The sequence below is a fragment of the Esox lucius genome, chromosome 17 (assembly GCF_011004845.1).
Source record: "Esox lucius isolate fEsoLuc1 chromosome 17, fEsoLuc1.pri, whole genome shotgun sequence".
NCBI classification, from domain to species: Eukaryota; Metazoa; Chordata; class Actinopteri; order Esociformes; family Esocidae; genus Esox; species Esox lucius.
Genome location: NC_047585.1, coordinates 21,796,273 through 21,809,946, shown reverse-complemented (window position 1 = coordinate 21,809,946; position 13,674 = coordinate 21,796,273).

Genomic DNA, 13,674 nt, shown 5'->3' with positions numbered 1-13,674 from the left:
AACAAACTAAATCTAGGTGAAAATTTAATCAGGTGAAAAATCTGCTTGATACAAATTTATAATATTTAATATATAGGGAGGTTGGATAAGAATACAGAGCTCTTTTATACACATGGAAAGCAAAACATGTATTACGGCCCAAGGAAATGGTAGATAGAAAGATTGGAGACCCTGATTCCTGCTGGCCTTAATGAGGTTGATTAAGCTTGCCCCCTATCTAGGTCTATTCTTAACATTTCATTTAGGTGAGGGGTTTCTTTTATTTGATCCTATTTTATTATTTTATTCTTTCTTTATTATTTACAATAGCAACAGTGTGTGATCTTTCCAAAACTTTATTTTCTAATTTTCTAAAATTTAATGGAGGATTGTTTATTGCACTTATTTTGTGTATTTAAACAATATATTGCATTTAAGTTTTTGTTTGTAGTAATATTCTGAACTTATTTAGATTGTTTACTGAAATTTGGAATATATATTAATATCCTCTTACATTACAGACTAGTTGGGTTAGTTGGGGGGATTTAGGGCCAGAAAGAGCACATTCTGCTCCAGGCAACTTGAATGCCACCTGGTGGCCATTTCACCCAGACATGATTTTTGAGTGATTCCAGAAAATATTGCTGTTGTATTCTAGAACAGCTGCTCATCATACAGAGTTAAATTATGTAACTTAGCGACAATCATTGCAACACAATATTATGCAATTTTAAATGGAATGTATCAGCAAGGCTCCTATTCTCTGTCTATTTGTGGCAGACTAGGCCTTGGAACTAGCAGAAACCACTAGAAGAAGTCTCCCTTTTTGGGGGGCCTTTTCCACGAACAAATCAGTCACTTTCACTTGATAATGGAACAAGGAGCTGGGTCATACAGGATGTGTGATTAACCCAGTCAGCAGCCTTTTAGAGAAGTAAAAAATGAATGGTCAAATTATAATTCGGGGTACTCAAATTCATACAATGGAGTTGTATAAACATTGTGTTAAATGAGTGTAATTCTTTAGTGTAACAACATTTAAGAATGCTGAACAAACAGTAAAACAAATGACTAAAGCAACACTAATCAGTACGTTCAAAATAATCTCACCACTTTTTCGATAACACATTTTATTTCTCAAATTAGACATTTTAATTTCCAACTTTACATATTCAGTGGTTTGAATTTTTAAAACAATTGAAATACAGGACCTATTTTAAATGTTTACCCAATTAAGTTTGTTAACTTTTTACAGGTGATTTCTCTGTGAAGAAACATGACAATGTAGGACTACAATGAATTAGAATCTCTTAAAATAAGAACTGTTTCGTTTAGGCTTACTCCGACTAGCAGTTTTGATAACAATGTAAATCTTGTCAGGACAAGGTGACATTTGCCCACATCAACGGCGTAGGTTTGTATTGTATATTGGGGGGTTCAGGGTCAATTTATGATTTTCTCTCTTTTTCAGGGGGCTCACATTGACCTGTCTGTAATATTGAGGAAGGGTCATGACCCCCCCATCCCCCCCCTAATTCTACGCCACATATTTCACACGGTCCACATATTTGTTTCCATTAGCGCTACAAAATATCTTTGCTTATATTTACAGAATATTGATAAAAGTCAACTTCTCCTATGGATATTTACATGATTATGAAAATGGTTCAGTGGTCTAAGCCTTCACAAAACACCTTATTTGATATAAAAATATAAAAATTCACTATGGAAGAAATGAATTGTGTAAGAACCGAAAGAGACGCTTTTTCAGTTGTGCTGGAAGGTTTTATGGGGATTATGATTCATATTATTTCAGTCTATTTACTGTTAATGTGCTGCACATAGTAAGCAGAACACAAGACAGGCTGATGTCACAGAGTCCCTATAGACCAGAAAGAAACAATTTGGCGGCCAACTTACTGGGGACCTGTTTCTAAACAAGCTACAGTGGATATAAAAAGTCTATACACCCTTGTGAAAATGCCAGGTTTTTGTGATGTAAAAGAATAATACAAAGATAAATCATGTCAGAACTTTTTCCACTTTTAATGTGACCTATAATGTGAACAATTCAATTGAAAAACAAACTGAAATCTTCAAGGGGGAAAAATGAAAAATAAAAACCATACAATAACCTGGTTGCATAAGGGTGAACACCCTCTTAAATCTGGGGATGTGGCTGTGTTCAGAATTAACCAATCACATTCAAACTCATGTTAAATAGAAGTCACCTGCCATCATTTAAAGTGACTCTGATTAATCACAAATAAAGTTCAGCTGTTCTAGTAGGATGTTCCTGACATTTTCTTAGTTGCATCTCAGAGCAAAAACCATGGTCTGCAGAGCGCTTCCAAAGCATCAGAGGGATCTCATTGTTGAAAGATATCAGTCAGGAGGAGGGTACAAAATAATTTCCAAAGCATAAGATATACCATGGAACACAGTGAAGACAGTGAAGACATCAAGTGGAGAAAATTGATGAAAAGACACGAAGAAAGCTGGACAGGGAGGCTTCCAAGAGGCCTACAGCAACATTAAAGGAACTGCAGGAATTTCTGGCAAGTCCTGGCCGTGTGCTACTTGTGACAACAATCTCCTGTATTCTTCATATGAATGAGCTATGGGGTAGGGTGGCAAGACGGAAGACTTTTCTTACAAAGAAAAACATCCAAGCCCGGCTGAAGTTTGCTAAAACAAACATGAAGTCCCCCAAAAGCACGTTGTAAAATGTGTTATGGTCTGATGAAACCAAGGTTGAACTTTTCTGCCATAATTCCAAAAGTTATGTTTGGTGCAAAAACAACACTGCACATCACCCAAAGAACACTATACCCACAGTGAAGCATGGTGGTGGCATGCTTTGGGGCAGTTTATCTTCAGCTGGAACCGAGGCCTTAGTCAGGGAGGAGGGAATTATGAACAGTTCCAAATACCAGGTAATTTTGGCACAAAACCTTCAGGCATCCGCTGAAGATGAAGTTCACCTTTCAGCACGACAATGACCCAAAGCACACATCCAATTCCACAAAAGCATGGCTTCACCAGAAGAAGATTAACGTTTTGGAATGGCCCAGCCAGAGCCCAGACCTAAATCCAATTAAATATCTGTGGGGTGATCTGAAGAGGGCTGTTCACAGGAGATGTCCTCGCAATCTGACAGATTTGGTGCGCTTTTGCTAAGAAGCATGGGGAAATATTGCCATGTCAAGATGTGCCATGCTAATAGACTCTTACCCAAAAAGACTGAGTGCTGTAATAAAATCAAAAGGTGCTTCAACAAAGTATTAGTTTAAGGGTGTGCACACTTATGCAACCAGGCTATGGTGAGTCTTTCATTTGTTTTTTATTTCAGTTTCAAGATTTGTGTTTTTCAATTGAATTGTTCACATTATAGGTCACATTAAAAATGCATTCAATGACTGTAATTTTTAGCATATTAACAAACAAATAAATTTGAAAATTTTTTTAATTATTAATTACCTTAAGAGTATACGATATGCTGACAGAGGCATAGTAATTGGATTTCAGAAATAGGAGTAGTTATTGACTACTTTTTTGCAACCAAAGTGTACCCAACATCGCCATCTTGTGATTATATGAAATAATAACATTATTTGAACAAAATATTTGTTATTACATAAGTTGTGTGCAACATTGATTAATAAATGATTGTAGCAAGCTAGCTGAGACAATTAATAAAAAAAACAGAACTCCAATACTGAAAGGTTACGGAATACGTAGCTAAACAGCTACAGTTAGCTTTAAAATATAAATTAAGTATGTTTTCTACACTATTACAGCTGCATAAAAGAAATAGTGTTAAACAAATCAAAGTGCATTTTGCATTTTATATTCTTCAAAGAAGACACCCTTTGCCTTGACTACAGCTTTGCACACTCTAGGCATTCTTTCAACCTGCCATTGTTCACCAGTTTAGCTCCCCATAAGTAGCAAGCTAGCTACCGAGTACTAGTTGCCAATAGACAAGCGAACAAGTACACAAAAAGCATTTATTTTCTCGGTTATAGATACAGTTTTGTCAGTGGTAAAATGCAAAGCTAGTGGGCTGTTATCTTGTTAGTTCCTGTTGGCTATGAAGCTCTTTTTGTCCTGTGCCTATACCCTAGGAAATGTCACTATACAAAATAATTATTTCACTTGGTTATTTTTACAACACAGACAGGTTACAAAAGACAACAATAATTCCAAACCAAATGTTGTACCTAGACAGTTGTTATAGTTAGCTACTAAGGCTGTCTAGAGTTATTATATTGTTTCTGCTAGTCCCCTTGTAGACAATAGATGGAGCTATTTACCAAATTCTCCTTTAAAACAGAATCTCTCGAACCATTGAAGGTAGACCAAGTCAACTTTATTTCACATGTTCAGGCTGTTTGTACCTCTGTTTCATTTTAACAAATATCCACTATCACTATATTAATTGGCCAAATCTGTTAGGCTTAATTATCTACAGTAAATCAAGCCTAACACAGTAAAGCGTGAACTATTTAAGCCAGGGCTGCACCAACCCTGTTTTTGCAGATGTTTAGGCCAACAAAAATGTGTAACCCTTAGTTAATAATTATTGTAATTCAACTGGATAGCAAACAACTGATAAAACTGCAATGAAACAAGATAAATGGTGCAGCATTGACATTGCTCTCAATCCAGTCACATAAAACAAAGCATACATATGACGATCACATGACAACAGACATTTTCCAACACCTGATGTTGTTTCATGACAGGTTTTGTTTTATTATGCCAATGTTAGCCAATTGAAGAAATTTCTGTTTTCTTTAGCCAAATTATTTGCCAGTAGCTGAAGTTTGAAATGTGGATAATTTGGAGTTTTATCAATAAAATTATGAGACTCTTATATATACTACCATTCTACAATCCTATGTTGGAACTACAAAAATCTGATGTGCCTGCAAACTTTGTTACATTGCAAACTTTTGAGGTGGGAATTGCCTAACTATGGTAAAACGTGGTTTAGTGTCTATAATAAATACTAATTATGTTAATTTAAGTTAATTACGTTTATTATGTTAATATTAGCTGGGGATGACATTTTTCATACAGGCCCAAGGCCGACCCTAGGCATAAGTGACATATACAGCCGCTTAGGGCCCCAAACTACCAGGGGGCCCCAGACTGCTAGTGAGCCCCGGACCATTCAAATCTTGCTAAGGCTAGGGCCGGCTCTGGACAGGCTGATAATTATCAAAGACACTAGAGCAGTGGGAGCATATGAACGTTTTTCTATAATTTAGGGATAACAACCCAAAATTAATTTTAGATTATGTGTCAGTGTGCCAGACATAATTGGTCCAGCACTAACCAAAAAGGTTGGCTCTTTTGTATCAGCCCCATGGCTCTTAACAATTTCCATGAATTCCTTTTTATTATTTTAACTCACTCCCAAATACTCATGTGAACTGGCCTCCTCAATACTGTTCATAAATATTTCCTTTTTCCTCCTTGAAGAAATTATGCTATTTAATTCATACAACAAAAATTATTAATGGAATAAAAAAAAATTGGAGGGACATAAATGTATCTGACATGCCATGTTTTTTCTGTTTAACAGTGTGTGGATTGGATTTAGCTGTGGTAAAGGAAAATAAATGCTTACAGAAATATAGTTACATGCGTCATACTAAAATACTGACCAGAATGTGAAATTCTCTTATAAAAGTTCAATGGTAATAAGAACTAAAACAGAAATCAGAATTAGGGGACAGTTAAGGGCTTGCCAGTGATTTTTACAATAGAGATCAACTGTACAGCACATGAATTTAGCGCGTTAAAGTTTTAATCCAATAACTAAGCTCTGTTACAATTGCACTGAAATGTATAAATACATTTTCTGTGTCAATGGTGCTGCCAGTCCAAGGTTGTTACATAATACAGTAGTTAGTTCTCTATGTTGTGACAACAGCAAGAGATTGAGGAAGTCTAACGTATATCTTTATCATTAGTAACATTAACAACATTATACAATTTTGGATTTATTACCTTTGTAAAACTGTAAATGTCCAACCATCAATTTTGAAGTACAGTATAAAGAAGGTCTATTTGCATGCTTTTGAGATAAGGGGGATTCTGTATCATGAGACTTCCAGCACGGGCTAAGCTATGGATCGGCCTATGCTAACATCAATAATCTCCAAACTGCACACAGAGAGAAAAATGGTAGGGACGTTTAGGGAAGTTTATCTGATTCTAGGTCCAAAGAACTAAATCAAATCTCTCTGTATCAGTGTGATTCCACAAGCTATAATGATGAATACAGTAGAATATATGGCCTTGCATCATGTTACTCTTTATAGATAAGGCCCTTGCTTTTCCTGTGCACCTTCCACAGCTTTATGGGTCTTGGCACGGTGATGCTTAAGTACTGCCCAGGGCTACATCCCTGAGCCTTCCTCCATTGTAAGCTCACTTCCAGGGCTCTGAAAATAAGATAGAGAAAAAACAAATGATTATGGGCTATGTCCACCATGTTTTCCTTAAAAAGTTAGAAATGTTCTTAATTACTGAGTATATATTTGTCCCAGTGCCACCATTAAACAGAATCTTTGAAAGGTCTTGTCAATTTTCAGAAAGTATTGTGATCACACCAAATTGTTTTACACATAGATTACACTACTTATTATGGAATATAAAGTAGTGCTTATTATTTTTGTCCATGAAAGAGCCACAAAAATAAAATGTATTTGTTTTCTTTTGGTACTACATATATATTCCGTAATACATAGTGTAATCTATGTTACTTATATTCCACAGTGTTTCTCAGTCTGAACTCACATAGTCTGACATGGCTTCCAGCATATTCTCAGCCTCATTGTCCTCTGTACTGCAGCCTGCAGTGAAACATTCTGCACCACGCCTCTCTCTTACTGGTCTAAGGAAGTCAGCAGCTGTGGATTTCCTTAGCAGAACTACAAAACAACGAATATTGAGACACAGTACTTAATGGATTAATGTCTTGAGTATGTTTGGGTAACTCTAGAATCTAAGAAAAATTATGATAAGTGATAGACCAAAGTAAAATACATAGTAAAATACATCTAATGGGTTTATTTTACTCCACAGACCATGATATTGACCTTCCAGAGCTGTAACACCACCTTGTATTACAGCTCCGGAAAAAATTAAGAGACCACCTTTTTCTTTCCTTTCCAAAAAAGTTGAGAAGGAAAGTTATGAGTGAGGAACAGAAGCGTTCAATTTGCAGTGGTCTACTTTAACTTTTCTGTTCCTCACTCAAAACCTTCCTTTTCGACTTTTTGGGAAAGGAAAAAAAAGTAAAATATACAGTTTGATGAAATATATAGCCATTATAAGGTTATTTAAAACCCTCAGATAAGCAATAGAAAATGGTGCCAAAATACAAATTCAATTATTTATTTATATTCAATACTAGCCACTGAGCTGCCTGTAGTTTAGGATTTTAATAATATAGTGTAAAATATATAATTTATGGACATCTTACCTGCCCCACAGATGTAAGTCATGAGCACCACAATCAGTGGCACAGCAATATCCATATGCAGCCTCATTGCTTCTCGAAAAGCACATTGCAATGCTTCTGAAAGCCCATAGTCTTTGTATGTTACCTGAGAATCGCCACACCCCCAAGTACCTCAACAATATCGCCCATTTAGTTTGTACAGTGTGTGTGGGTGTACTTTCATTACAGGTCTTCCATTCGTTGTAAACTGATGTCTAGGTGGTCTACCCTTCAGTTCAGGTTCACCAAGGCTACACTGGAACAATTTCCCTCCTGTATACCAGAGCACTATAAATTGGATCCTGAAGATTCTTTAGGATTAAGCACACAGCAGGGTGAAAGAGTAGTTTGAGGACAAAGATGCCTTTTGTGATACATGATGCAGTGTCACATTACTCTAGTCATAATTAAGGGGGCATTAAGTTAGCAAAGGCACTGAGAACACAGCGTAATGGTGTCTCCCAATGCTTTAGAAAACCTGGCTGCAGATGTCTTACTTGAGCAAGACATTCAAACTAGATATTTAGTTGGAATTAGGCATAGCCACTTTAAATCATCTTGGAGCCCAATGCTTCTCTCATTTTGGTTTACATTAGATCTCTGCTGCTGAATTCTGATTGAATTGCTTTGTTGGTGTTTTTTGGTTGAAAGCGGGAAAGAGAAATTGCAGTATAAAATCCCACTAAAGAAAAAATTGCAAAACTCTTTGCAAAAAAATGTGATAAGAGCCTCCTGCTCGATTAAAATAAACATATTGCAGTTGTATCATATCATGGCTGTAACAGAGTTTAGTTTATCACAGCAATTTTCGATAGCAAGGTAGCTAATGCAAAGATAAATGCAAGAGTCATAAAGTGTGTGGTCCCACCCATAAAAATAAATTGTGTTGGGAATTTAAAATTGTAAATTAAAAGATTATGACTTTTAGAGACAGAAACAAACACACAGTGTCATATCATTAGACACGCCTAGCTATTATTTAGTAAAATTGCGGAAGCTTAAAAATAACGCAGTGCCTAATGGGACTCCACTTCACCAGCTACTCTCTAGCAGACACTGCATCAACGCAGACTCGCTCAAAGGGAGGGTCTAATTAGCGCTTACACCCTCGCTAATTTTCTCTCCCTCAGCGGAGGCGTCCGTAGACATGTAAATGGAGGGCTGAGCGTGGAGGATGGAGGAGTTAATTAAGGATTTACTATGTTTATCAGAAGGTCTCTCTATTTTCTATTATTTCCTGTCACATGTCTCTGGGGCATTGAATTCAGCTGCAACCCCCAGTCATAAACATGCTCTGAATAATTGTCTTATTAACTTGCCTATTCCTTTAGGGAAAACATTATACTTTCATAAAAACTTTCGGTAACACTTTACATTAAGTCTACATTCAATAGATGTAATAACATTTTAATTAATGCATTTATAACATAGTAGATACTATTAAATACTATATAAATAACATGTAATTACTATGTAATAAGGGTTTATCGGTATCAGTTATTACACAATTGAAACAAAGTGATAATTACAGATAAATAAATCATTAGTAATTACACGTGTGGAACAATCATGTTTGTAATTACATCACTTTGTTCCAATTGTGTAATAACTGATACCGATAAACCCTTATTACATAGTAATTACATGTTAATTATATAGTATTTAATAATATCTACTATGTTATAAATGCATTAATTAAAATGTTATTACATCTAATGAATGTAGACTTAATGTAAAGTGTTACCAAACTTTCTTTGGATGCTTTGGAGCATTTGCATAGCTGGTCAAAGTTGGGATTTTACAATGACAACTGAATCCCAAATTGAAATTAAATATATACATAAACCCTTTCCCCAAAAAAGTTCGGACAATGCGTACAATTCAAATAAAACAGAATGCAATGATGTGCAAATAATTTATGCCTGTATTTAATTGAAAATAGTACAAAGACAAGATATCATATGAGATATTTTACTGTTGTTGGAAAACTACATGCCTATTTTGAATTTTATGCCAGCAACATGTTTCCAAAAAGTTGGTACAGGGGCATGTTTACCACTGTGTTGCGTCACCTCTTCTTTTACAGTGGGGAGAAAAAGTATTTGATACACTGCCGATTCTGCAGGTTTTCCCACTTACAAAGCATGTAGAAGTCTATAATTTGTATTATAGGTACTCATCAACTGTGAGTGATGGAATCTAAAACAAAAATCCAGAAAATCACATTGGATGATTTTTAAGTAATTAATTTGCTTTTTATTGCATGACATAAGTATTTGATACGTCAGAAAAGCAGAACTTAATATTTGGTACAGAAAACTTTATTTGCAGTTACAGTGATCATACGTTTCCTGTAGTTCTTGACCAGGTTTGCACACACTGCAGCAGGGATTTTTGCCCACTCCTCCATATAGACCTTCTCCAGATCTTTCAGGTTTCGGGGATGTCGCTGGGCAATACGGACTTTCAGCTCCCTCCAAAGATTTTCTATTTGGTTCAGGTCTGGAGACTGGCTAGTCCACTCCAGGACCTTGAGATGCTTCTTATGGAACCACTCCTTAGTTGCCCTGGCTGTGTGTTTCAGGTCGTTGTCATGCTGGAAGACCCAGCCACGACCCATCTTCAATGCTCTTACTGAGGGAAGGAGGTTGTTGGCCAAGATCTCGTGATACATCCATCCTCCCCTCAATACGGTGCAGTCGTCCTGTCCCCTTTGCAGAAAAGCATCCCCAAAGAATGATGTTTCCACCTCCATGCCTCACGGTTGGGATGGTGTTCTTGGGGTTGTACTCATCCTCCTTCTTCCTCCAAACACGGCGAGTGGAGTTTAGACCAAAAAGCTCTATTTTTGTCTCATCAGACCACATGACCTTCTCCCATTCCTCCTCTGGATCATCCAGATGGTCATTGGCAAACTTCAGACGGGCCTGGACATGCGCTGGCTTGAGCAGGGTAATTTTGAGTGCGCTGCAGGATTTTAATCCATGACAGCATAGTGTGTTACTAATGGTTTTCTTTGAGACTGTGGTCCCAGCTCTCTTCAGGTCATTGACCAAGTCCTGCCGTGTAGTTCTTGGCTGATCCCTCACCTTCCACTGTAACAGTACTCTGTAAACATTTGGGAACTGAGGAGAACAATTGCTGTAATTCTGAAAGTGAAATGTTTTCCCATTTTTTCATAATATAGGATTTCACCTGCTCAACAGATCAGGGTCTCCTTCATCATATTTCTTGTTTCATAATGCGGCAAATGTTTTCATTGGGTGACAGGTCTGGATTGCAGACAGGCCAATTTAGCACCCAGACTCTTACTACGGAGCCATGCTGTTGTAATACATGCAGAATGTGGTTTGGCATTGTTTTGCTGGAATAAGCAAGGTCCTCCCTGAAAAGGATGTCATCTGGATGGCAGTATATGTTGCTCCAAAACCTGTATATATTGTTCAGCATTAATGGTGCCTTCACAGATGTGCAAGTCACCCATGCCATGTGCACTAATGCATCCCCCATAACATCATGGATGCTGGCTTTTGAGCTAAGCGCAGATAAGAAGCCAGATGGTCCCTCTCCTCTTTAGCCCGGAGGACACAGCATCCATGATTCCCAAAAACAATCAAAAATTTGGATTTTTCAGACCACAGGACTGTTTTCCACTTTGCCTCAGTCCATCATGAACTTGGGCCCACAGAAGATGACTGCGTTTCTGGATCTTATTTATATATGGTTTCTTCTTTGCATGATAGAGTTTTAACTTGCATTTTGGATGCAGCAATGTACTATGTTAACAGACAGTGGTTTTCGGAAGTGTTCCTGAGCAAGTACAGTGATGTCCACTACAGAATCATGACTGTTTTTAATACAGTGCCACCTGAAGTCTGTGAAGATCACGGCCATCCACTATTGATTTTCGGCCTCCTGGCTAACATTTCAACATTTGATATGTTGTCTTGGTATTATTTTCTATTGAGCATAGGGTTTCAATGATGTGCACATATTTGCATTCTGTTTTTCTTTACATTTTACACTTTTTTGTTTTATAGACAGATCTATTAGCTCTGCAGTTCTTATAGTGTAAATACACCAATCAGCCATAACATTATGACCACTGACAGGTGAAGTGAATAACATTGATAATCTTGTTATCATGCCACCTGTCAGTGGGTGGGATATATTAGGCAGCAAATAAACATTCTGTCATCAAAGTTGATGTATTAGAAGCAGGAAAAATGGGCAAGCGTAAATATCTGAGCGACTTTGACAAGGGCCAAATTGTGATGACTAGATGACTGGGTCAGAGCATTTCCAAAACTAGTCAGCTTTTGTTAGTACCTATCAAAAGTGGTCCAAGGAAGGAAAAGCTGTGAACTGGTGACAGGGTCATGGGAGGCCGAGGCTCATTAATGCATGTGGGGAGAGAAGGCTGGCCCGTGTGGTCCCATCCAGCAGACGAGCTACTGTTGCTCTTATTGCTGAAAAAGTGAATGCTGGTACTGATAGAAAGGTGTCAGAACACACAGTGCATCAAAGTTTGTTGCCCATGCTGATCCCTGTCCACTGCTGAAAGTGCCTACAATGGGCATGTGAGCATCAGAACTGGACCATGGAGCAAGGTGGCCTGGTCTTATGAATCATGTTTCTTTTTACATCAAGTGGATGGCTGGGTGCGCATGCATTGTTTACCTGGGGAGCACATGGCACCAGGATGCACTATGGGAAGGAGGCAAGCCGGTGGAGGCAGTGTGATGATTTGGGCAATGTTCTGCTGGGAAACCTAGGGTCTTGCCATTCATGTGGATGTTACTTTGACACGTACCATGTACCTAAGCATTGTTGCAGACCATGTGCACCCTTTCATTGCAGCCCGATGGCATTGACCTCTTTCAGCAGGATAATGCGCCCGACCACAAAGCAAAAATGGTTCAGGAATGGTTTGAGAAACACAACAATGAGTTCATGGTGTTGAACTCATTGGCCACCTTGAACTCATTGGCCTCCAAATTCCCCAGATCTCAATCCAATCAAGCATCTGTGGGATGCGCTGGACAAACAGGTCCGATCCATGGAGGATCCACCTCGCAACTAACAGGACTTAAAGGATCTGCTGCAAATGTCTTGGTGCCAGAAACCATGGCACAACTTCAGAGGTATAGTGGAGTCCATGCCATGACAGGTCAGGGCTGTTATGGCGGCAAAAGGGGGACTTACACAATGTAGGCAGGTGGTCATAATGTTATGGCTGATCGGTGTATGTTTTACTGTTTTTGGTATAATGCCACAGGCAATGTACATTTATCAACAGTATGTGCCTTTCTCAAGGCTGTGTAAATGATGGTAAGTATTATATTTATCTCTACACATTGAAGAGATAAGCGACTGAAATAAAGCCAAAATATCAGCAATGGGAAGAAGATATAGATTTGTTTTGTGATTTCTGAGCGTTGGATGTGAAAGTGGCAGTGTCAACCAAAACGTATACCCGAAAATTGTGTAGTACGGTATGTGTGTGCCAATATGTTCTGTCATCAAAATAACTTACTTTCAAACTTTGAATTGCATAGATAATTAAGGTATGAAGAATTGTGATTCTGCTTATAGATTATGCGCATATAAAGAACATATTACAAATCCAGCCAAAAATGGGAGGTTAAAAAACTTGTTTGTTATTCGTATAAGTCCCAGAACGCATCTTTAAATGTCACAGACAAACACATCTATGAAACGTTTTGGACAATTCACTTTGCACTGCTACCATCTTCCCATGTTAATTAAGGCTTAGCAGGAGTGGAATGTTTTCAATTTGCAACTCATTTTCTCCCATGCTTCGGCTTGTTCCTTGTTCTGATGTCATTAATCCAAAATTCCAGGTATGACCCTATTCCTCAGCATCTCACTTTCTTGTTTATAACATTCCATGGGAAGTGGAACTGTAGTAAGCATACTGTGTTCTTGTTGTTTGGCACATCTCCCTGAATATCTCTACACTGACCAAATGGGGATGCAAAACTCGAAACATTGTTGTAAACTGACTTATACACACTGATGTAATGTTGTTTCTAAAAGTATCAGCCATGATGGTAGAAGGTATCATGGGTCCATTTGTCTCTGATATACATCACCAAATATTAATTTCCATTCCAACAGTAATCAATTATTCTAGACCTACTAATAAAAGAGTC